Here is a 26,493-nt window from a genome sequence, read left to right as displayed (position 1 = left end):
CTAGGCTTTATTACCCATGAACTTAAGCATTACTGCCACTGTTCTAGTGGTCAATAGCTGCCATAAATGTTGTTCAGATGAATAATAGGCATTTTAAATTGAGCGTAATATAAATAGAATTCAGGTAACGATTTTTGCCATCAGTTGAAATAAAGAAATTTGTTTTGAAAAATCATGACATTAAGCTTATCGTTTAAGTGCTTAAGGATGTCAGTGATGACTGGAATTGTGTCACAATACAATAGTTCAGCCCAGATCTGCATAAAACTCAGGATTTACTTCAAAATCCAATTAGAGTAAATATATCTGCATGATTCAAAGACCTGTCACTCCCACTGCAACTTCTATTTTCCCAGAGCTGAAAACATAGAATTAACTCTGTTCTGTATTTTAATCCTTGCTCACACTATCCCTAAATACAAACTTTTTAACCTTTTGATGCAGTTCTAAATTAGTTATTTTGTGCAGTTTTACCTGAATTGTATTGAGTCTAGTGAAATAAATTTCCTGTCTCTGCAAGAAAAACAGCATGTTTTGCTACTGCTATCTAAGCTGTCCACAATACCTGGCTAGTGAGATGAAAAGGACAGTGTTGTAACAATGTTTTCATTTTCATGCCTCTAATATGACAGCCATTTACTCAGTTGAACATGTAAGAAACTCATCCAAAAGGGACAGAAAATGTTGGATTAATTTCACAAATATCTGGAGTGGAATTTTGTTATGGGCGCTATAAAATCAGTTCCTATGGTAAATATTTCAAGTGCGACAGATTGTATTAAATACCTGATTTAAGATAAACCTGCATTTACATAATGCCTTTCATAACCTCAGGATGTACCAAAGCACCTAACAACAATTAGGTGCTTTTGAGATAAGCCTTTCACGTAAGGAAACATTATTGCCAATTTGCTCACAGAAAGATATTTTTTTCTATTCATTCATAGGTTAAGGGTGTCGCTGACTAGGCCATTTACTGCCCAGTCCCTAATTGCATGGAGGGCAGTTAAGAGTTAACTACATTGCTGTGGGTCAGGAGTCACATTAGGCCAGACCGGGTAAGACTGGCAGTTTTCTTCACGAAAGGACATTAGTGAACCAGATGGGGTTTTCTGATAGTGGGCATTGTCATGGTCATCCTTGACAATTTTCATTGCACTCTTAATTTCAGAATTCAATTTCCACCATCTGCCATGGCAGGATTTAAACCTGGGTCCCCATAACATTGCCTGGGTCTCAGAAGTAACAGTCCAGCAATAATATATCACTAGCTCGTTTGCCTCTGCTGCAAAGGGAATGAGGTAATGAGCATATTTTTTGTTTCTAGTAATGAAGACTTAAATAAAGTAACAAAGAGTTTTGCATTTGCCAGAGAACTTTCTGGCTGTTTTTCAAATATTGGGACCTCATGAATCAGAGAGGATAAATAGGATCTCAACTTAATATCTCATCTGAAGGTCCACACTTCTGTAAGTTGTAGAACATCAGGTGTGCACAATAATTCAGTCTTTTCTACTTGATATTTTATAACTGGCCTGTGTGATAGGTCAAGACTCTTAATGTCAGATCCTTCCAAGATTGGAAGAGTTGGTTTACTGCAATCTCATGTAAAATTATGGAAGTGATAATTAGGAGTAAACTTGAAGATTACCTAAGCAATGATAGAACATAGAAAAAAGGAGTAGGTCAAACAGACCATTGAGTCTGTTCTGCCATTCAGTATGAACATGCCTGATCGTTGTACTCAGTACCCTGTTCCCATTTTCTCTTCATACCCCTTGATCCCTTTAGCCCGAAGAAATACATCCAACTCCTTCATGAAAACACTCAATGTTTTGGCTGCAACTGCTTTCTATGGTAGGGAATTCCACAGGCTCACCATTCTCTGGATGAAGAAATTTCTCCTCATCTCAGTCCTATCCCATATCCTTTGACTGTGACCACTGGTTCTGGACTGCCCCATAATTTATTTATAGGCTTCTATGAGAATCCCTCACTTTTCCTTCTAAATTCCAGCAATTATAGTCCTAAATGATTCAGTCTCTCTTCATCAGTATTGCTATTCCAGGATTCAACCTGGGAAACATCTCTCCAAAATCAGAAGATCCTTCCTCAGATAAGGAGAGCAAAACTGTGCATAGTGCCATTTCTGAAGAAGGGTCCAGACCCGAAATGTCAGCCTTCCTGCTCCTCTAATGCTGCCTGACCTGCTGTGTTTATTCAGCTCCACACCTTGTTATTACAGTGCTTCAGATGTGGTCTCATCGACACTCTGTAAAATTGCAGCAAGACATCACTGCTCCTGTATCTAAATCCTCTTGCTATGAAAGCCAACATACTATTTGCCTTCTCTATCACCTGCTGCAACTGCATGCTTACTTTTGACGACTGGTATACAAGGACAAATAAGTCTTGTTACACATTCTCCTTTCTCCATTGCCATTCTGGTGATGATTTGCCTTCCTGTTTTTGCTCCCAAAGTGGATAATCACATATTTGTCCACATTATGTTTCATCGGACATGTGTTTGCTCACTCCATAATACTCTAGTATGCAGCAATTAACATAGATTCAGGGGGAAAATACCTTGCCTTATTAATATCCATGAATTTTTTGAGTGAAAAAATCAAGAGAACTGTGGAATGCCCTGCAGCATATTATGTCAAGATTTCAAAAAGACATTTTCAGTGAAAGTATCACTTGAAAGGCAGTAACTTAAACTGAAAGCTTTAGGCTGAACTTTAGGTGTGGAATGCACTCATCCCTGGGCTATCTGAATACCCAAGGATGCCGACATCAGACTCCTGCTCATTGACTATAGCTCCATCTTCAACACCATTATCCCCTCCAGAATGATATCAAAGCTCTGAGACCTTGGTCTTGGATTCACCCTCTGCAACTGGATCTTCAGCTTTCTCACCCACAGGCTGCATTCAGTGAAGACAAATAACTGCACCTCCTCCACAATAAGATTCAACAGTGGAGCCCACCTGCCCCTGCCAAGGCTGCAACCTCAGCCCCCTACTGTATTCCCTGTACACTCATGATTGTATTGCCAAATTCTGAATGAATGCTATCTACTAATTTGCCAAAGACACCACTGTGGTTTTTTTTCTTTATTCGTTAACAGGAGGAGAACATCACTGGCTGGGCAGCATTTATTGACCATCCCTAATTGCCCAGAGGGCAGTTCAGAGTCAACCACATTTCTGTGGGTCTGGAGTCACATATAGACCAGACCAGGTAAGGGTGGCAGTTCCCTTCCCCTAAAGGACATTAGTGAGGCAGATTGGTTTTTCCAAAAGTCAGCAATTGATTCCTGGTCATCCTTTAGGTTCTTAATTCCAGATTTTTCTTTTGTTAAATTCAAATTCCACCATCTGCCGTGATGGGATTCAAACCCAGGTCCCCAGAATGTTATCCAAATCTCTGGATTAACAGGCCAGTGATAATACCAGTAGGCCACTGCCTCTCCTCGGTGGTAAGACTGATATCTAACAATGATGAGTCAGAAAACAGGAAGGAGACAGAGGGTTTGGTGATGTGGTGCAACAAGAACAACCTCTCTCTCAATGTCAGCAAAACTAAAGAACTGATCATTGACTTCAGGAAGAAAGGAGGAGAACATGTCCCCATTGGCATCAATGGAACTGAGGTTGTGAGAGTGAAGAACATCAAGTTCCTTGGAGTGATGATAACCAACAACCTGTCCTGGACTTTCCACATAGACGTGACAGTCAAGAAAGTACAACAACACCTCTTCTTCCTCAGGCAGCTCAGGAAATTTGGCATGTTCATAAGGCCTCTCATCAATTTTTACAGATGCACCATTGAAAACATACTGTCCGGGTGCATAATGGCCTGGTATGGTAATTGCCCTGCCCAGGACCATAAGAAACTACAGGAGGTGGTGTGCACAGCACAGACCAGCATGGAAGCCAACCTTCCATCCATGGACTCCATTTACATGGCTCGCTGCTGAGGAAAGGCTGCCGCAATCATCAAAGATCCATTGAACACCTGTAATACTCTCCTATAACCTCTTCTGTCAGGCAGAAGATACAGAAGCTTGAACACTCGCACCAGCAGGTTGAGGAACAGCTTCTTCCCAGCCACTTTTAGACTGATCAATGGGCTCTTTAACTTCAAATAATGCTGAACTTGTTAATGTTGATCTTGCCTAGCGCACACTCTGTGCGATGTAAACTCTATGCCTCTATCTAAGTTTTTTTTTCTCTCTCTCTATGATCTATATGTCCTTGCTTACCATGATCCGTCTGTACCACTCATAAACAAAGCTTTTCACTGTACTTATGCACATGTGACAATAGATAAATCAAATCAAAATTGTCTGAAGATTTAAAACAATGGATCATTGTTAGAGGAATTATATCAAAGTGGAAAAAAATCTGATTTTCGGAGGACTAAGGTTGGAGAAATTAACATTTTCAGCATTGAAAGAATGCATCTCTGAAGTGAGTTTATAGAAGGATAGACAATTAAATCATGGGAGAAGGTAAATTCAGAAATTGGCTTTAAGCTAATTTGCAAAGATAGCAAGCTTCAAAGTGGCAACTGGCATACTTAGGTCTGATTCAGGACATTAGTATTCATATAATGAGTGAACATTACTTTGGAATGGACTGCAATACAGAATGATGCAGGCAATAACAGGAATAATTTGATATAATTTGGTGCTGCTTTGGTGTTACTTATATGTTGGAAAGAATAAGATGGGCTGAATGGATGTCTTTATTTGTACTTTGATTTAAACTTCGACTTAGCCAAATAAATAAATTAGAAAAAAAGATGAGAAGCTATTTCTTGTTTTTATCCCTATTTAAAACAGTAACAGATGGTTCCTCTTTAAGCTGTTTCATATGTTTTATTTAAATATTGCAAGCATTTCCTTGAAAGAAGGAGTCAGAAAGCCCCTTGTATTCATTAAATGTTTGCTTCTGCAGTGTGTAGATAAGGGAAAATGTAAAAAACATTTCCTCCCAGTGTTTTAAAATTCTGGCAATATATCAACTCCCAATGATGAGTAAACCAACTGTGTCCAACATAGCTTTTAAAACTGCATAATATCAGTTGTAGAACTGACATTTTTTTAAAGAAAATCTATTTTGGATAATATCCTGAGATGATGATGGAAGTAGCAGTTAAGGTTCAAGAGAAAAAATATCTTGCCTTTAACTGTCATACTTTGGAAATTCAATCCAATCTGTATCTTTTTAAAAATATTGTTACACTTGATAATTCAAACATATTTCTCTGTACAATGCAAAGTATTTGATGATTTTTATTATATTGAGTGCCTTGCCAAATTTTATTCATTTTGGGCACTGCAGCAGTAGTAACAGATGGAGCCCCAGTCCAATGACTCAGCTAATTTGAATATTCAATGTGCAGTGCAGATTAATCCATTTACTTAATAGAAGTGAGCAAAATACCAGTGAATCCGAATAGCAAGGCAAGCCTGATACATCCGAATGTGTATAATTTTAAATAAAATTTTGTGTTGATCGTAACTTACTCTTTCTCAATGCTTAATTTCCATCTCTATTATAAATGAAATTTAACCAAACTTTAATGCAATGGGTTTGATAAGTGCACAGGCCTAGCCCTTTAGCCTTTTGACTGCATAACAAATGAAATCACTCAGTAATTATTTCAAGAACTTTCAACCCTAGCGTTTTGGGTGTGATATCATACTACAACAACACATTCCAGAATTCCTTCCCCACGGTGCCACTTCCATACTTCTTGGCAGCAGTCTGATCCCCATGTGCAAATCTGTGTCAATTATGTCATTTGGCTAATTGATAGCAACAATGATCATAATAAGCCCTAATTCTGTTCTGGCTGACATCTGCACAGTTCATTTTTCAGCAAATGTGGCTGGGTGATATTTGTGAGCCCAAATGTCATCTAATTTTTAAAAATATATTCCTAAATTTTGCGTGTCCCAAACTTGAGGTTAATTGTAGCAGGTTAAATTGGCTAAGATTTGGTTTGCGTGGCTCAAATCACACTTGGTCATGCCTTAGATTACAGTTTTCTGGAAAAAAAAATGCATAAAAGGTTTGTCTGGCCCATTCTGCATGTGTCTGGTCTTTGAGAGAACCATCTAATTAATCCTGCTCCCTCTCTGTAACACTGTTAATGCTTTTCCCTTCAATTATATATCCATTTTTAAAAAATGTTATTATTGACTCTGCATCCACCATCAAATCAAGGTAATGCATTCCACATCACACATAACTCGCAGTGTAAAAAAATGTTTTCTCATATCACCTCTGGTTCATTTGCCAATCACTTTTAATCTATGTCTGCTGATTACTGTTTCTTCTACCGGTGTAAACAGCTTCTTCTATCAAAACCACTCATGATTTTGAACAACTCCCTCAAATCTATTCAAAGGATAACTTTAGCATCTCCAATAATTCAACATGACTGTTTAGTTTGTTTTTATTTAACTGAATGCAACACCATTCAATTTCAGGCAACATATTTATTTGTCCAAACCATTTCACTTTTATAATCAACCAAAAAGTGGATCCTTCTTCATCCTCTGACAAAAGTAATGAATGCAATTCTGCAAATACTAATTTATATTCTATCTTTGATTTGAGTTTATTTATTGTTATCACATGTACCAAGTTACAGTGAAAAGTGTGTTGTACAGACAGATCGTACCAAACAAAGTGCATCAGGATAGCAGAACACAGTGTTACAGCTGAAGAGATGGTGTCGAGAGAGATCAACATTAACATTTGAAAAGTCAATTCAAAAGCAGTGGGAAAGAAGCTGTCCTTGAGTCTGTACACGTATTCAATATTTTATACCTTCCACCCAACAGAATAGGGTGGAAGAGAGTATAAATGGTCTTTAACTATGTTGGCCGCTTTCCTGAGGCAGTAGGAAATACAGATCAAGTCAACCGATGGGAGATTGGTTTGGCGATGGACTGGGTTGTGTTCATGACTTTCTGTAGTTTCTTGAGGTCTTGGGAGCAGCAATTGGCATAACATGCTGTGATGCTTCTAATTAGATGCTTTCTATGGTGCATCTATAAAAATTGGTAAGAATCTTTGTGGACATGCAGAATTTCCTTAGTCTCCTGAGGAAGTATATATTCAGTAATTCCAAGCTATTTTCTCCGCATCAATTATCATGGCTCTGTTTTCAGCAAAGATAATCAAAAGATCAAGAAAAAACAAAGCAAAGGAAATTAACTGCTCATAATTCATTGCAATTGCTTGTTTTTCATAGTTGATTCTGATGGTGTGAGGTTTTCTTTAATTTCAGCATCAAGACATATGTCATAGCCTTCGTGAATTAATTTGTTGGCATGAAGCAGCATGGGCTGGATAATTGCAAGAATGTTGGGCTTGATTTTCTTCTGATTAATTTCCACGGCCAATGTTCCTTAGCTGGATCACTTGCTTTGGGAGGATCCAAAGCAGAATTGGTGCTTTAGCTCCCAGATCAAAATGATATATTTTCAAATTTGAGGCTTTTTTAAAAATTCACACAATGATTCTAAGATTCATCCACGTGAGTGCTCATTGCAGGCCTTTCATTGATGGAAGTCGACCACAGGATGTTGGGGTACAGTGTGGACAGTATCAACTTCCACCACAGATTCATTGTTAAGAAGTTTTTCAAATGTTGTTTCCACAAATGTAAATGTTTTTTGTGTAGCATAGAGGTGAATGCTGAATATTGTGGTGAATTTTTCAGATTATTTGTATACTGATTTATATAATTTGGTTAAACTTCCTGTGCTGCACTTGAAAGGAGTTGCTGATATGAGTTGGTTCTTCCATCCCAGATAATTGATTGATTTCTCAAAATCTTTGTTTTCTCAGTGAGACAACTGATGGGTTCTGTACACTTTTCAGAAGAGTTGTGCTGAACACCATATTGACACGGTATTCAGAGCAGGTTGATCATGATACTCGTTTGTCGCCAGCTGCCATTTTGAAGCTCAACACTTAGCTATTGCTTTCACTTAACCTTGGACAGCTACACATACGTTCCATTAAGGACTTCCCATCCGCCCTGTTTAAAGTGATCACCAACTTTAAACACTTCGGTTGCTATTGAGGTTGATTTGCTCGCCGAGCTGGTTTGTTGTTTTGCAGACGTTTCATTACCGTGCTGGGTAACATCCTCAGTGCAGTCTCCAATGAAGCGTTAGTGTGTTTTCCCGCCTAGTTTTTAAGCTCTGGTTGCTGGTTGAAGTCTTCAAGCTGTTGTTCTGATTTGTCAAGTGTTTGGTATTTACTATTGCTGTTTTTTTAAAGTAACAAAAGCTTAAAGAGTTAAGAGGCTACATGAAGCATGTCCCATTTAGGAGAGTGATAGTGCCACACAACATGATGTAGGGTATTATCAACGTGAAGGTGGAACTTCATTTCTAGAGGGACTGTATGAAGGTCACTCTTACTGATATTGTCACGGACACATGCATCTGCAGTGGCAGGTTGGTGTAGATGATGTCAAATCTGTTTTTCCTTCTTGTTTGTTGGCTCACCATCTGCAGCAGACCCAGTCTAGCAGCAATGTCCTTTAGGATCCAACCAGCTCAAACGGTAGAGCTTTCAAGTCACACCTGGTGGTGGACATTGAAATCCCCTGCCTTTCATGCTTCCTCCAAGTGTTGTTCAAATGGAGGAGTATAGACTCATCAGTCAAGGGAGGACAGTGTGCGGTAGGTTTCCTTGCCTGTGTTTAACTTGAAGTCTTCATGGGCTCCAGATTCAATGTTGGGCATTCCCATGGCAACTCCCTCCTGACTTTTTATGACTTTGCTGTCACCTCTGCCTGGTCTGTCCTGCTGATGGGACAGGACATATCCAGGGATGGAGAAGACGATGTCTGGGACATTGTCTGTAAGGTATGATTCCATGAGTGTGACTATGTCAGGCTGTTGCTTGGATACTCTGTGAGACAACTTTCCCAATTTTGGCAATCGCCCCCAGATATTAATAAGGAGGATTATGCAGAATCGGCAGAGCTGTTTCTGCTGTTGTCTTTTCCAGTGCCTGGGTCGATGCCAGATGGTTCATCTGGTTTCACTTATTTGTTGAGGCTTCATAGTGATTGATACAACTGAGTGGCTTGCTAGACTATTTTAGAGGGCAGTTCAGAGTCAACAACATTGTTGTGGGTCTGGAGTCACACATTGGCCAGACTAGGTGGGGATCACTGAGATAAGTAAAGATATATTGGCAATGGGGGCTGCCCAATGAATTGGCGCAGAGATGGCCGAGTGGTACTATTGTTAGACTGCTAATCTAGAGACCCAAGTGATGCTCTGGGGACATGTGTTCAAATCCTACTACAGTGAAATTCGAATTTGATAAAAATCTGGAATTAAGAGTCTAATGATGACCATGAAACCTTTGCCAATTTTTGGAGGAAGAAAGAATCTGCATCTGCTTGTTATATATTGTACCAGTACCAGGTAAGTATTGCATAATTAAACAGGCAAGCTGAAGCTCACATAGCACAGGAATACATCAGAGTTTGAGATGATGTCATGAAACCATAGGGCTGATGCAGAGTAAATTTGAAGGAAATTTGCTGTCCTAACCTGGTCTGGCCTATATGTAACCCAGATCCAGAGTGATGCAATTGACTCTTAACTGCCCTGAGAGCAAATAGGGATTAGCAATAAATGCTGGCCTAGCCAGCAACACCTGCATCATATAAATGAATTTTTAAAATGCTCAGCCAGTTGATTCTGGGTATGGAGGGTTAATCTTATGAGGAGAGGAAGAATAGATTATGTTTGTACTCAGCACAGTTTGAAAAGAATGATAGGTAAACTTATTTAAACATACAAGATTCTTAGGGGGATTATAAGGGTGGTGCAGAGAGGTTGTTTTGCCTTGAGGGACAGTCCAGGACCAGAGGACATAATCTCAGAGTCAGTGGTTGCCTGTTTAAAACAGAGGTGAGGAAGAATTTCTTCTCTCAGATGGTCATGAATCTGTGTAATTCTTTATCACAGAGGGCTATCAAGGCTGGGCTGTTAAGAACATTCAATGCTGATATAGACAGAATCAGTGAGGGAATTAAGAGTTATGAGGTAAAGGCAGAAAAGTGGAGTCAAGTTTTATCAGATCAACTATGATTGCATTGAATGATGGAGCAGGCATGATAGGCTAAATGGCCTATTTGCTACAGTCTTGTCCTGATATTAAATGCAAATTAACAAGTGACTTGCAGAAAGAGAACAAGATGAATAACACAATATTATGTTTCTAAAACAAGTCTACATATTGCATCTTGCAAAATGTGAATGTAAATTGAAAATAATTTTGTTAGGAATTGAATACAAACACATCTATCATGTTTTTAATATTTATACTTTTAAATTTGATTTTTAAACATGGAAACAAATGAAGAAAACGGGCACCTGTAACAACAAATTACAGAATGGCCACATGATTCACAGGCCTGTTGTATATTGTACAGGTACCACTGATGCATAATTAAACAGGCAAGCTGACGTCCATACACTACAGGAACACGTCCAGAAGTCGCGATGATGTCATGAACTTTAGGACGTTTGCTGAGAAATTTTGTCAATGACATTTTCAACCCTCAGGCATTCTATTGTTTTGGGAAACAGAATAACGACTATATTTGTTTGCAGTCTGTGCGACTGATGTTGGAGGAGGCGGTATTATTGTTGGTGGAAGCAGGTAGAGTATCATGTTACACAACACTGACAGGCAACAGAATCCCAACTGAAGCTGCATTACACAATGGATATTGTGGCATTACCACCGTGTCACAAGGGTCCGGTGACAGATTTTCTAACCAACCTGTTCAGAGCTGTTGTTACACACCTCTGGAGCAGTTGGGACTGGACCTTCTGACTCAAAAACTAACGAATCATACTACTGCTCCACAAAAAATGGGTTTACTTCTACATTTTGCACCATTTTGATATTTTCTGATCAACCTGTAAATACACATCTCTGGAGCAAGTGGGATTTGAACCTCGGACACCCTGACCAGAAAAAGGGGCACTACCACTGCATCACAAGTACCCCTACAAAGATTGGGGGCTTCACTTGGACATTTCGCACGTGAGCAATATGATTGAAAGTGGGTAGTGAAAGTTGTTAGTCCTCACTTCTCTCGTTCTGATACAAAACATCTGCATTGTATTACAATATTGAAGGAAGGTTTCTAATTTAGAAACAAAACTGAAATTGCTGGAAAAGCTCAGCAGCATCTGTGGAGAGAAACCAGTTTACGTTTTGGTCAAGCGACCCTTCCTCAGAACTGAGGAATTTAATCAACCTGTTCATATGTATTGTGACATACCTCTGGAACACTGGTGATTCGAACCCAGGCCTCCTACTTAGAGGCAGGGACACTACCATTGCACCACAAAAATTTAAGTCTATGATAGAAGACTACCACACAACATGCACAGGAGGGGCGGGGTCATTGGCTCCGGGGGCCGAACCTGTACGGAGTGAGCGACGGACAACAGACCATTAGAGACGACTACTCTTCTGTCAATCATCAAGAGGACGGCCAATCGGTGACGGAGGCGGTTAAGTAGGAGGCGGGCACTAGTTTGGCTCCGGGGGTCGGTTGCGAAGAGGTTGTTGGAGGCCGGGAGAGGGATTTGGAAAACAAATAAAAAACAAAAATAAGTACAGCTTTCGGACCTGTGTCAGGTAGGAGTTCTCCTCACATCGGCCGATATCTTAGGGGCGTTTGGTAATGTTGTCATGGCGATTTTGTGTTAAAATTTCTAGGTTTGAGGTGAGTAACCAGGGGCCGGCTGTGGTTGCTAGGGTTTGTTTTCCCTGCTCACCTGTACCGGCCCGGGGCTGACTTTTCCCCCTCTTACTTCACGTCGATATGTATTATTTTCGACCTCCGATTCTTAATGGGAGATTTTTGGAATCTTGTGTTTGAGATGAGGGGGTGGGGGAAAGAGTTAAGGAAACAGCAGCATTGCGGAATTTGCACCTCGGTCCCTCCTTCATGCAAAGGGAGGGTGATCCCAGGCACGATTCCCAACAAGAGTCACATCAGACTCGAAACATTTACCAACTCTGTTTGTGATTCCACAGCTATTGCCAGAAGTGCTGAGTTTCTCCGACACCTTCTGGCTTTTCCTAAGAAAAATACAGCTTTGGGGGGTACCCCAGCTTCTTTCGGATGGTGAGAAATTCTGCATTTGTAATTTCCCTCCATTACTTTAAGACCATGATTGTTTTTTTTAAAAAATAGCAGAAAATTATTGCAGTCCCTATTATTCGTACATTGAAGAAATGACAAACCGGAAGGATAATCTGGCAGGATTACGCAAACCGATTGATATCGGACAATCGTCGCATAAAAAATTTTTGCAAAAATCTAGCTTGATCATTACTGGATGTGAGTTTGCTCGCTGAACTGAAAGGTTAGTTTTCAGACGTTTCGTCACCATTCTAGGTAACATCATCAGTGAGCTTCCGACGAAGCTCATTACTGATCATTACTGTAACGCAGAGCTGTATCTGTTTATCTTGCCCGTAGTAAGTTCCTCCATCAAAACATGAGAACTAATTTTGAAAGGACAGTTCTGAAAGTAGAATCCTTTTGGAGAACTGCCTGTTTCTTTTTTTTTCTACATGTATCTTGCACAGAGCTCTGAACTCAAATGTTTAAATATTACTCGTTTCTCGGAAAGCTGCCATGAAATAACATGGAAGGTTGAAAGCGTTCGTCGAACGTACAAATGTGATATGTTATTCTTATTGTACGTGTTAGCATTACATTCTTATTCTGTGAGTTAAATATTTATGTAAACATTTGCGTATTCCTGGCAGTTTTTTAAAAATGAGATTAGTGAAATTCTAACACGCTGCCGTCTGTTGTGTGTTGATAACAGGCTGTCTTGATTTCGTGGGCTTATTCCTTGGATCCTCTCAATACGTTTAGCCTATGTTTAGTTTGAGTGGTAGCACTTTTGAGTTAAGTTCTTTTAAAGCACATCATAAATTAGTACAAATTAATAATAGTATTGTTTAAGTTGAGTTGAGTTTCCGAGGTATTGCTATCTTAAAGTTCACGTAATCAAGTTGTATTGAGATATTCGTTGAACAAGTTTTTAGAAAAACTTTACCGGGAAAGTTGAATACTGCAGATGCGGGACATTTGAATTAAAACGTGTTGAAAATACTGAGAGTTTGACAGCATCTATGAAAGGAGAAAATGTTAACATTTCAGATATGTGAGCTTTCATTTGGACTGGCAAAAGTTACAGATGTAATACTTTAACACAGACTGTCCTTTTTGACCTTGTGGCATGCACCTTTTGCTCAAAACTTATGACATCTCTATATATTTGAACTGGTTCTCTCCACAGGTGCTGCTATAACCTATTGAGTATTTCCAGCATTTTTGTGTTTTATTTGGTAATACGTTGTTTGTTTTGTTCACATGTAGGTGGTACAATGACATCCAACTCCTATGAGTTTATCATCACTGTTTGTTTATATATGACATCTTAAATACTATGACATTTCCCTTTTCAGTCTCCATAAACAGAAACAAGATTGACCAATCACGTGTTTTGTACAATACACTAATATACAGAGTCATACAACATGGAAATAAGTCTAGGCCTGAAACGTCTGCCTTCCTGCTCCTCTGATGCTGCTTGGCCTGCTGTGTTCATCCAGCTCTACACCTTGTTATCTCAGAATCTCCAGCATCTGCAGTTCCTCCTATCATGGAAATGGGTCCTTTGGCCCAAATTATCCATGCCAACCAAATTTCCTACACTGAATTAGTCCCATTTTGCTTCACTTGACCCAAATCGTGCTAAACCTTTCCGATTCATGTACCTGTCCAAATGTCTTTTAAATGTTGTAACTGTATCTGCATTTATCACTTACTCTGGCAGCTTGTTCCATATTGCACCACCCTCTGCAAAAATTGTCCCTCAGATATCTTTTTAAATCTTTCCCCTCTTAAAACCATGTCCTCCAGGTTTGGACTCCCCTATCCTTGGGAAAAGACTTTGTCTAGTCACCTTATCCATGCCTCCCATGATTTTACAAATCTCTATAAGGTTACCCTTCAGGTCTCTACATTCCAGAGAACAACATCCCAGCCTATCTGGCCTCTCTTTATAACTCAAACCTTCCAGTCTTGATAACATACTTTTAAATCTTTTGTGCACCTTTTTCAAAGTAATAACATGGTTCCTATAGCAAGGTGACCAGATCTGTATGCATTATTCCAAATGTAGCCTTACTAATATCTCCCAAAGCTGCAACATGACGTTCCAACTCTTGCACTCAGTGGTCTGACCAATGAAGGCAAGCGTGCTGAAGGTTGCCTTCACCACCCTGTCTACTTTTGACGCCACTTTCAAGGAACTATGTACCTCTACCCCTAGGCCTGTCTGTTCGACAACTCTCCCCAGGGCCCTACCATTAGCTGTGTATCACTACAATGCCTGCTGATAGGTAATTCAAACATTAGTGATTATTTTATAGCAGATACTCTCAATGTTCTTTTTAAAGATGAATACATAAATGGTGTAATTATTATATGAAGTCTAATGAAAATGATTTGAAAATGCTCCTTTTCAAACAATGCTCTTGCTTATGAAAATATATTAAGACAGAAGCATAAGGATCAACATTTTACATGAATCTTATTCAAAACATGTTGAACTATAGTCTGGGTATATTTAAAAGATTTGAAAACAATTAATACTTTTGAAAATATTTTCCTGTCTGCTGATAATATGGAGGTTTAGCTCAAAAACACAGTACAAGGTACAGAAATAGACTAATTAGTAGATAGTGAGTAAAAGGCTACAAAAATGAGTTCAAGGTAGTACTATACTTATGGTTCGTGCTTACGCACATTTTAAATATATCTGAAGTTTTGTGAGAGTGAATAGTAGGATGTGTCATTGGACTAGTAATCCAGATGCGGAATAATGATCCAAATTCAAATTCTGGGGAATTTAAAATTCAGATACCGGGATTAATCTGAAAGGAAAAGCCAATATCATTAGTTATGACCATGTATCAGATAGATTGTCATAGATACCCATTTGGTTTGCCAGTATCCATTAAAGAAATTAGATTTCCTTTTTCAGTCTAAATTTCATATGACTCCAGGTCTACTGGAGGATGTTTGACCATTGAATACTCCCTAAAATGGCGTAGCAAACCACTCATTTATCTCTCAAGTAGCTCACCTCCACCTCCTCAAAGCAACAGAAAAGACCATAAATGCTATTCTCATTAGTGATGCCCATGACTGAATACTAAATTACCTTGTATATTAATCTCTAATCACTATATCAAGAATTGGCAGACTTTATGTACCTCTGAAAGGTTTGAAGAGCTATTTTCTTATCAATCTGTTCATAGATGTTATTACACACCTCTGGAGCAGGTGGGAACTAAACTCAGGTGTCCTGGCTCAGAGGTAGGGATACTGCCACAACACCACTTGAGCTCTGAAAGATTTCACATGTCATTCAGATTATTATAACTACTTCCTTTCCAAAATTATGACAAAGATTTCAATATATTGTAATGAGTAATACAGTAATAACTTAAGTTTTTAAGTTACAGTTGAATGAAAAAGTAAACCTGAATACTAGCTAGATTGAATTGCATTATTTATTTTTAGTAATGGTAGTGAAGTATTTAAAGTATCTAACATTCAAAACTTTAGAAATATAATTAAACACATTCTTTTGTTAATGACTGATACAACAACCTATTTATCAATTAGTTTAGTGGCTGAACGATCATTGGATAATTTTCAGTTTTTTAAAAATTCATTCATAGGAAGTGAGCGTTGCTGGCTAGGCCAGTATTTATTGGTCATCCCTAGTTACCCTTGAGAAGCTGACGATAAGCTACCTTCTTGGACTGCTACAGTCTTATTTTAGGTTGGTAGACCCACAATACTGTTAGGAGGGGAGTTCCAGGATTTTGACTTAGTGACACTGAAGAAAGGGCGGTATAATTTCAAGTCAGGATGGTGACTGGCTTGGAGGGAATCTTGCAGGTGGTGATGTTCTCCTGTAACTCTTGTCTGTGTCCTTTGAAATGGTAGTGGCTATGGGTTTGAAAATTTCTATTTAAGGAAACATGATGAATTTCTGTTGTGCATCTTGTAGGTGGTACAGAGGTAGGAATTTAGTCACTGGTCCACAAGATCCTTACCAAATATTTTTCATCAACCTATTTGGATATGTAAAGGGGATATTTGGGACTTGAACACAAATCTCTTGACCCGAGTGAAAACACCCGTACTGCACCACAGAGCAACGCGATTCAATCTAGCATGCATATCTAATAATAAAACTTGTCTTCTAACAGTAAAAAAATCCAGCTTCTTTTCATGTATATTCTGCTCTTACAAACACTTTCTTTTAAATTGTGTTTTTATTTTAAAGGAATAAGTTTCAGCAAATAAGGCAGTCTGTGAACTATTCTGGCACATTGACAAGATTCTCCTTCAGATGTAAATTATTATCCTGGATAATGACTGTGTAAGTAATAAGATAATCAACATTGTCTGATATTTGGTAGTGTTGTTCCAACAAAATGTGGAAGATGTCATTTCCATTTTATATTAGAGATAGTAGGAACTGCAGATGCTGGAGAATCTGAGACGACAACGTGTAGAGCTGGATGAACACAGCAGGCCGAGCAGGAAGGCTGACGTTTAGATCCTGGACCGTTCTTCAGAAAATGATTTTCTGAAGAAGGGTCTAGGCCTGAAATGTCAGCCTTCCTGCTCCTCTGATGCTGCTTGGCCTGCTGTATTCATCCAGCTCTACACCTTGTCGTCTCCAGTTTATATTATCTTTGTTTTTTTTAAAAAGACATTGAGCCACAAACTATTGAAGCAGCTATTCAACAGAATACATTTAATGATCCTGTAAAACTTCATCACATTTTCCCTCCAAAACAATCTAGATATAAGGGAAAAAATGTAATTTTCAAGTTTTAATAATGGGACTGATGGTTAATCCATTGTTTTTGACCTCTAACGGTGGTGCAGTATAACACACAAATCTAGTCTAGTGACTTGTCATTTTAATCAGATGTAAAAGGTTACAACTCATTTCTCTTCTTGGACTTCAAATCATATGTATTTAAAAGGATTGCCAGCTCTTCAAATTTCTTACGTTTTAACTACTTCAATTCAAAATATTAAAGTGTGATATCCATTTCAAATAATACCATATATTTGGACTACAATAACTTTTTAATGAAATGCCCAATTTAAGCCCCAAACATCAAAAAGCACTTTTACAGTATATTCTGTCATTATTAGGTGATAATTATCTAATGTTAAGTATTTGAAATTTATGTATATTTGCTGTTGACTTTGACGTTGGATTGTGCATCTGAAGTAACTTTTTTCCCTTTTTTATTTTCCATAAAACTTTGTGGATGAAAATTGGAATATATGGATGCTGCATGATGACCTTTGTCATTTTGGTGAGTATGGAGGTTATTATTTGAATGAACCATCAGAAGAACAGTGGGGGAAAACATGTTAATGTTGTAGTGGAAATGTGTATTGTTCTGACTTTTAGTGATGCTATAAATGAAGATTTGGTTGGAGGGCATGAATAAATCAATTGTAAATGTGTCAGTCAGATTGATTTATCAGTTATTGCACCTGAACATTTTTGTTGCAGTGAATCTCAGTCATCTCTGTTCCGTGTTTGAGCTGGTCTTTATTTAATTTTTGACTCCTGCTTCTCCATCCTGTTTGGGTTTGGGACTGCCAAAAAACAATTTCCAACTTCTTGCATTTAATATCGTTGCAATGCTGTGATCCAAGTTCAATGTTAACCCTAATATTTCCTGACTCCAGGCTTATAACCAAGTAACTTTGTTTGAGATGATTCTGTATTACTGTATTAATAATGTGAATGTATTTTTCCCATCTTGACATGTAATTTCTCTCTCCTTTCTTGCTTTATGCTCTTCTTTTAATACTGTCTTGTTCTGACCAATAATTCAAAGCCACGTATGAGACAAATTTGTAAATAACACACTCTCACGCTTCAGTAAAACATTTTAGAAAAATGGATTTGTTGGTAGATTTGAGGAGGGGTATTAATATTAATGCACTGAATGTGGTATGGGGGACAGGAAGGCAGGAAATAGAGGAAGTAAAACCAAGATAACCATGTACTGTAGAGATCCATTGATAAATTTGTTCTTGGAAGTTGGCAAAATGGACAAGGCCATCTTTTGTTTTCTGCAAACTAGTGCAATTTCTGTGGCTATGGTGGTCCCATGATGGTGTTTGGTAGGAAATTCCTGGATTTTTGACTCCATAAACATGAAAAAAATGTGTAACTGTTAAGTTAGGAATGTCTCTGATCCTGACATGAAATTGGAAGTGATGGTGTTCCACACCTTTTGCAGTTCTTGTCCTTCTCTGTGGTAGAAACTCAGTACTGTTCAAATAAGGTTGATGAGTTACTGCAGTATTTTTTGCTGGTGCCACAGTGCTGGGAGGAAGTACGTTGAATTTAAGGGGTACGCTGTTGACTAAGAAAATTGCAGTGTCTTAGGTTGTGTTAATTTAAACTACTGCACCTGCACCCATCTAGGCAACCACATCTCTAATTTGAATCCTGTAGATAGGGGAGGAAGCACGAGGGGAGCCAGTGGTTGAAGCTTTCCCAGCCTCAGCCATGCTCTTGTAGTAATTACATTGAGAAACAGGACATTAATAAACTTATAGAATTACACGTTAGCCAGACCATTGTGAATAGAAAAGCAAATGAAGCTTTATTTCCAGAGGAGTAAAATTACAAAGTAGGGACATCATGTTCAACTTGGTCTGAATTTTGGTCAGACCAGAACTGCATACAATTATATTTATCATATGATAAAAACAGTTAAATGGCACTGGAGAGGGTACAGAGAACATCTTATGAGGATGATACTGGGGAATAAGTGGATATACGTACTTTGAAAGTCTTGACAGGCTGGTTCTTTCTTTCCCTTTTGATAAAAGAAGGCTGAGGCAATGACCTAATGAAGGTCTTTAAAATGATGAAAGGTTTTGATGCGTAGATACAAAGGGAACATTTTCTCATGTGAGCAAGTGCTTAACTAGGAGCCATCGAAAAGATAGTCACCAAGAAATTCAGTAGGGAATTCTGAAGAAATCTCTTCATGTGAAGATTGGTAAGAACTTGGAAATTGCTGAAGTGAGCTGAACAGATCATTTAAGGGATAGCTAAACAAGCATGTAAAGGAGAAAGGAATAATGATTACAATGGTAGATTAAATGAGGAAAATGGAAGGAGGCTTGAGCAAAGCATAAACACCAATGTATACTAGTTTCTGTGTAGCTGTGTTAGAACAAAGAACAGTACAACACTGAAACAGGCCTTTTGGTCATGAGCCTGTGCCAATATATGATGCCTTTCTAAACAAAAAACCTTGTACTCAAAGATAATGAGAACTGCAGATGCTGGAGAATCCGAGATAACAAAGTGTGGAGCTGGATGAGCACATCAAGCCAAGCAGCATCTCAGGAGCACAAAAGCACAAGATGCTGCTTGGCCTGCTGTGTTCATCTAGCTCCACACTTTTTTTTGTTATAACCTTCTACTCAATGCAGTCCATATTCCTCTATTCTCTGCCTCTTTACCTATCAGTAAAGATACCTCTTTTTAATGTTGTTATTGTATCTGCTTTTACCACCTCCTCTTGCGGCATATTGCATTCCATAAGCCCCAGCAATTTCCTTCCGCGCCTCCTTCAGTCTTCTAGGATCGATCCCATCAGGTCCTGGGAACTAGTGTATTTTAATGCTTTCAAAACACACAATACCACCTCCTCTTTTATATCAACATGCCCTTGAATATCAACATATCCCTTTCTAGACTCACCGACCATCATGTCCTTCTCCTTAGTGAATACCGATGCAGAGGATGTGTTAAGGACATCCACCCACTTCCCTAGCTCTCAGCATAACTTCTCTCTTTTGTCCTTGAGTGGACCTGCCCTTTCCCTAGCTCCCCTCTTGCTCCTTAAATAGATACAAGATGCCTTGGGATATTCCTTAATCTTGTTTACGAAGGACATTTCTGGCGTCTTGTTGCCCTCTTAAAACTTTAAGTTCTTTTTGCTTTATATTCTTCAGGGGCTTTGTTTTCAGTTTCCTAAACTTTATGTATGCCTCCTTTTTCTTTTTGATGAAGCTCACAGTATCTCTTGTCCAAAGTTTCTGAATCTTGCTGTCCTTATCCTTCATTTTCACAGGAATGTGCTGGTCCTGAACTCTCGTTATCTGGCCTTTAGAAGATTCCCACATGATAGATGTGGATTTACCCACAAACCATTCAAATCTACATTCCCCAGTTCCTGTCTAATATTGTCATAGTTAGCATTTCCCCAATTTAGTACTTTCATCTAAGCAGTACTCTTATCCTTATCCTTGTCATATGTCCATGTAATCTTTTGACAACTGCTGATCCAGCAACGGGCTGGAAGCTACACTGTTCACTTCAACCACTCCCGTTGGATTTGTTTGTGACAGGAGTTTATGTAAAACATAGCTGGTGTCTAACCAATCAGCATGACTATAAGATACGGGAGTAGAATTAGGCTAGTGATCAGAGATAATGGGAACTGCAGATGCTGGAGAATCCAAGATAACAAATTGTGAAGCTGGATGAACACCAGCAGGCCGAGCACAAAAGCTGACGTTTTGGGCCTAGACCCTTCATCAGAGAGGGGGATGGGGAGACGGTTCTGAAATAAATAGGGAGAGAGGGGGAGGTGGACCGAAGATGGATAGAGAAGATAGGTAGGGAGGGGATAGGTCAGTCCGGGGAGGATGGACATGTCAAGGAGGCAGGATGAGGTTAGTAGGTGGGAAATGGAGGTGTGGCTTGAGGTGGGAGGAGGGGATAGGTGAGAGGAAGAACAGGTTAGGGAGGCGGGGATGAGCTGGGCTGGTTTTAGGATGCAGTTGGGGGAGAGGACGAGCTGGGCTGGTTTTGGGATGCAGTGGGGGGATGGGAGATTTTGAAGCTTGAAGTCCACATTGATACCATTGGGCTGCAGGGTTCCCAAGCGGAATATGAGTTGCTGTTCCTGCAACCTTCGGGTGGCATCATTGTGGCACTGCAGGAGGCCCAGGACCGCTTTACAGAACACCTCCGCTCGGTTCGCAATAAACTACTGCACCTCCCAGTCGCGAACCATTTTAACTCCTCCTCCCATTCCTTAGACGACACGTCCATCCTGGACCTCCTGCAGTGCCACAATGATGCCACCTGACGGTTGCAGGAACAGCAACTCATATTCCGCTTGGGAACCCTGCAGCCCAATGGTATCAATGTGGACTTCACAAGCTTCAAAATCTCCCCATCACCCACTGCATCCCAAAACCAGCCCAGCTCATCCCCGCCTCCCTAACCTGTTCTTCCTTTCACCTATCCCCTCCTCCCACCTCAAGCCGCATCTCCATTTCCCACCTACTAACCTCATCCTGCCTCCTTGACGTGTCCGTCCTCCCCGGACTGACCTATCCCCTCCTTACCTCCCCACCTATACTCTCCTATCCACCTATCTTCTCCTCTATCCATCTTCGGTCCACCTCCCCCTCTCTCCCTCTTTATTTCAGAACCCTCTCCCCATCCCCCTCTCTGATGAAAGGTCTAGACCCAAAACGTCAGCTTTTGTGCTCCTGAGATGCTGCTTGGCCTGCTGTGTTCATCCAGCTTCACACTTTATCTTATATGCAGAATTAGCAGTCAGATAAAAAGGGAGTTCCAGCCCTAAAGTCTCAACATAGTGATCCTTGCACAGCAATCAGTGGTTACGGACAACATAGAGCCTGGCATTGGAGGAGTGGATCTTGACCTTGCTGTGACTTTCCCTCCAGATTTATCACAACTTAAGATTTTATTGTTGCTGGGACTGTTGAAATTCTTTGCCAATTTCCAAAGAATCTCCTCTTGGAAGTGGCTGCTTTGATGTAAATATTACCCAGGCCTGCAGGATATCTGGGTCCTGCTGTATGCTGGCTTGATCTTCATTTATAAAGGAGTTGTGAATGGATCTAAGTAGCGGTGATCAGCTTCTCAGAGTAGCAGCTGCAGATGGTTGAGTGTTGATGATCTGGGGGTGTGTAATGATTGGCCTCTAACAACGATGAACTTCTTTCAAAGTATTCGGCAAGACTGTTTTTACTGGAATTATTTTACTTTTGAATTGAGCTTTGCTAGGGCACATTGGTGCCATTTTTGGTCCATGGCTTACTTGGTAAAGCTGAATTTTGCATTCCTCGGACATTCAAATTTTTGTGTCCATGTCTGTGTGAAGGCTGTATTAAATTCTGGACCTGAAATAGTTCTTATGGAACTTGAACTGAGCATTCAAGTAACAGCAAAGTATTGCAGATATTGGAGACCTGAAATAAGAACAGAAAGTGGTGAAGAAACTCAGCAGGTCTGGCAGCATCTGTGGGAGAGAAATAGTTTCAAATTCAGAATAACTCTTCTCCAGGTTTGGACTTGTATTGAACTAAAAATGTTAACACTGTTTCCCTCTCCACAGATGCTGTCAAAGTAACTGAGTTTCTCCATCGCTTTTCATTGAATTTAGGATTGCCAATTACAGGTTGCACAATGGCATTATTTATAACATTTTGATCACCTTGCTGATGATTGTTTGAAGGGTGACAGGTTTGACATTGAGCAAGGTTAAATTAGTCTTGGTTTATGCCATATATCTAGATTGTTGTCAAGTTTTCACATTGCCAAGCTGATGCCTGTTTTATAAGTGCACCAAAATGGGTTGTGATGCATCCTTTCTATTTGACATGACCTCTCAATACGGCAATACTTTGCTCTAACTCATGGGACAAATATGCAACCGTGAAAAGAGAGGATTTATTTATATTCTTTTCATGAGTTAATTTATCAAATCCAGATTAAAATGTTAATGAGTGTGGAATTTAACCTTCAAAAAAATGCATCAATTACCAAAAGGAAAACAAAGAGTTGAAAACCTGTTAAAATGTAGCTGTCAAACTTTTGAATCACTTAAATACGTAGTGTCTGGTATAAATAATCAATAATTTATTCACCCAGTATTGGACATAATTCAACTGAAATGGTCCAGCAAGTATTTTTCTGAACTCTGTATTGATGACTAGACCTAAAATTTCAGAAGACTTCTATCTGATAAGAGAGAGTCTTTCGGTTAAATTCATTTTGTTAAAATGAATAGTCGGGTACGGTTGAAAATTCATCTAATGTGTGGATTCCTAGGAATGTGGTATGCACCATTTAATATGCATCCTATAGCCACAAGATGGCAGTACAGGAGAACAATAGTGACCATGCTGTATGCATATTTGGGATGAACAACGAATGTGTCATCTTTTTTGTTGTCCATTTTCTCTGTGTGCCTTCCTCTCTGAGTTTGAATTTAAACTTTAGGACATGGGACAGGGTTACTTCTAATAGTCGTCAAATAACTAGTGTTCACATATTACTTTGATAGTGAAAGTTGGCAGAGAACAACTTTGCTGATCTTAATAGTGTATATAAAAATATATTTCCAGCTGGATAGAATGAGGAGAATGACCTTTAGCTCAGCAGTTTCCATCATTTTGTCACTTCTAATGACCAAACCAAGATTATACCATTTAAAGACTCCCGATGACCATCCTGAAAATGTAATTTTTTTGCCAAATTAGGATTTATCCAAAATGTAAATGTCATCAACAGAAGAGTGAAGAGGTCGTTTATAAGAAGAACGATTTCTGTTAAGAATTGTGGGTCTTCTCTTTGGCACTGACAAGTTAAAGGGATTCTTGAGAGTTTTCAAAATTTATGATGAGAAGTAGGAGCACAAGGAGGAGCCAATTGTCATAAGAAGTTTTAATCTAAATTTTCTGTTCAATTTGTATAATGAAGTGTTTGATAGACCAGGACTTGAGTATTTTTGCAAAAATACACATCAGCACTCTTCATGTGTAGTTTAAAATGTTGTTCCTCTTTACATAGTGATAATGGGAACTGCAGATGCTGGAGAATCCAAGATAATAAAATGTGAGGCTGGATGAACACAGCAGGTCCAGCAGCATCTCAGGAGCACAAAAGCTGATGAAGGGTCTAGGCCCGAAATGTCAGCTTTTGTCCTCATGAGATGCTGCTTGGCCTGCTATGTTCATCCAGCTCCACACTTTGTTATCTTGGTTCTTCTTTACATAGGTGTTTTTGCAAATATCACAACGAGTGGAAAACTTTGTTTTTCAACAATATCCTTTTTGCATGCTTTTTATGTTCCTTTTCAAACAATATTACAAAGAACAAAGAAAATTACAGCACAGGAACAGGCCCTTCAGCCCTCCAAGCCTGTGCTGATTGAGATCCTCTGTCTAACCTGTCATTTATTTTCAGTTCCTTTTTTGAAATATATGACCATCTCCACTGTGGAAGCGGATTTTAAAGCCATCAAAATTTCTTCAATTTCTGCAAAATATTAAACTTGTGCCACTAGTGCAACAGGATTTTGGTATGAAGATAATGTTTTTTCAAAAAATACAGGTTACACTTACATTAAATTTAACCCAGATTTTTCTCATTGTCTTATACATACCACGAGAAACAAATGTTTTGCTTACATAGAGTTAAATTCAAGAGACCACTTATTCCTAATTTCTAAATAAAATGTAATTTAACAAAACTACTTTCAGATTAGCAGTCCGCACCTAAGCTTAATTTTTGGTATTGATTTTTAACCTACGCTGAAAATGCTTAATATCGGAATCGAACTCAATTTTCTGATGTGAAACAAAGAACCGTCATTGCTGGAGTTCTGAAACAAATATAGAAACCACTGGTGAGACCCAGCAGGTGTGGTAGTATCAGTCGGAAGAAAAGAGTTAACATTTGTGAGTCCAGTGACTGTTCATCATAACTGTTAGCAGCTAGGAAAACGTAGTATTTATGCTGAAGATGAATTTATCAAGGTGGTGGGGGGGGGGGGGGGGTAGAAATGAGTGGGGAGAACACATTGCGAACAGAAGTTTCTTTTTAAGTTTTGGTTTGACAAAGTTTTTTGTATATATCTTTCTCAAGCTACAAATAAATATCTGATGCAAAATGTACTTTGGATAAAAATGCTGTTCTCCTCTACACTAGGGAGACAAAAGGCAAACTGGGTGTTTGGTTTGCGGAACACCTACGTTCTGTCTGCAAAAATGATGCTTAGCTTCCTAGTTGCTTGCCACTTCAGCACATCACTGTGTTCCCACACCAACATTTCTATCATGAGCCTGCTGCAGTGTTTCAATGAGCTTCAGCATAAACTTGAAGCACAGCATCTCATTTTCCAGGACTCAACACCAAGTTCAGTCCTGGTCCTGTTAATGACACGTGTTGCTTTTAGAACAGTCATCCATTCTCCCATCCTCCTAGGCCCATTATAACATTGTGGGTTGCTTTCAGTATAGCTCATCCATTCTGTCTTACTCTTATCATTTATTTAGCTTTTCCACTGTTCTGGCCTCCTATCTATTGCACACCTGCACACACCAACTTCATGCATCACCAGAAACATTTTTTTCCTTAGCTGCTAACAATTCGCCAACAATATCTGTATTTATTTTCATTGTGGAAGCATGTTTACAGCATCATCCTTGAAGACCAGGTATGTTTCCCAATAACTTGCACATTTCTGTGTTTTTAGTTTCTGTGTTAAATTATTTCTTCTCAATGATTACATTCCTTTCCTGAATGTATTTTGCATCAGAGTTTGTAGCTTGACAAAGATATTTTCAAAGATTCAGCAAACTGAAACTATAAAGCCAAATTTGCAACTAGGTTATTGGGATATTTTAGAATTTTCTTTCAGTCAATGCTGTGTGCGCAAAGGCAAAGACAAATGCTGGAAATTTAAAAAAAAACAAAGTGCTGAAAATATTCAGCAGATCAGGAAGCACCGAGGGGAAAGAAAAACAATTAATGGATCAAGTCAATGACCATTCATAAACTTAATGACTGATCATCAGTATGAAAAATTTACTGTCTTCTAGGATTTTGTTTTATTTGCTCATACTATATGGAATGAAATTTTGAATAAAAATAGCATTGGGAAGGTACTTTTTAGAGTCCCAGGAAATACACTGTTTTGCTCATAGGATTTCTATTTATTGTTTTGTCCGAAATTTCACTTCAAGGTTTACCGAATAATTCCTTTGGTTTTGAAATATTTTTGTAAAATTTGCGAGTAGTGGCTATCTGGAGTTTTAAGATATTTAGACTGTACTCATGAAATTTCAGATAAGATTACAGTAGTAGCCTGACTTCTGCATATTATACAGTATTACAGGATGCTCAATTACACTCATTTTCTACTGTATACAGATGCTAATTAATATCTTTTCTAAGGTAGCTTTGTGCTGCATTCTACCTTACCA

The 26,493-nt window shown here is 38.9% G+C and overlaps 1 protein-coding gene across 3 annotated transcripts in view; it reads left to right on the top strand.

Annotated features, from left to right (window-relative positions):
• The first annotated feature begins 11,589 nt into the window (after window positions 1–11,589).
• Window positions 11,590–26,493, top strand: part of epb41a (erythrocyte membrane protein band 4.1a) — a 175,183-nt gene continuing 160,279 nt past the window's right edge. The window contains exons 1-2 of one of the 3 annotated variants that reach the window (XM_059654380.1): window positions 11,590–11,714; window positions 16,466–16,561. The gene's annotated coding sequence lies outside the window, so the exon portion shown is untranslated. Of the gene's footprint in view, window positions 11,715–12,082; window positions 12,208–12,231; window positions 12,449–16,465; window positions 16,562–26,493 lie in introns of those variants that run through there. The other 2 variants (XM_059654382.1, XM_059654381.1) reach the window with 2 other exon arrangements.

The sequence above is a fragment of the Stegostoma tigrinum genome, chromosome 24, assembly GCF_030684315.1.
Source record: "Stegostoma tigrinum isolate sSteTig4 chromosome 24, sSteTig4.hap1, whole genome shotgun sequence".
NCBI lineage: Eukaryota > Metazoa > Chordata > Chondrichthyes > Orectolobiformes > Stegostomatidae > Stegostoma > Stegostoma tigrinum.
The sequence above is the reverse complement of the archived record's forward strand: the minus strand, read 5'-3'. Positions and strand labels throughout refer to the sequence as shown.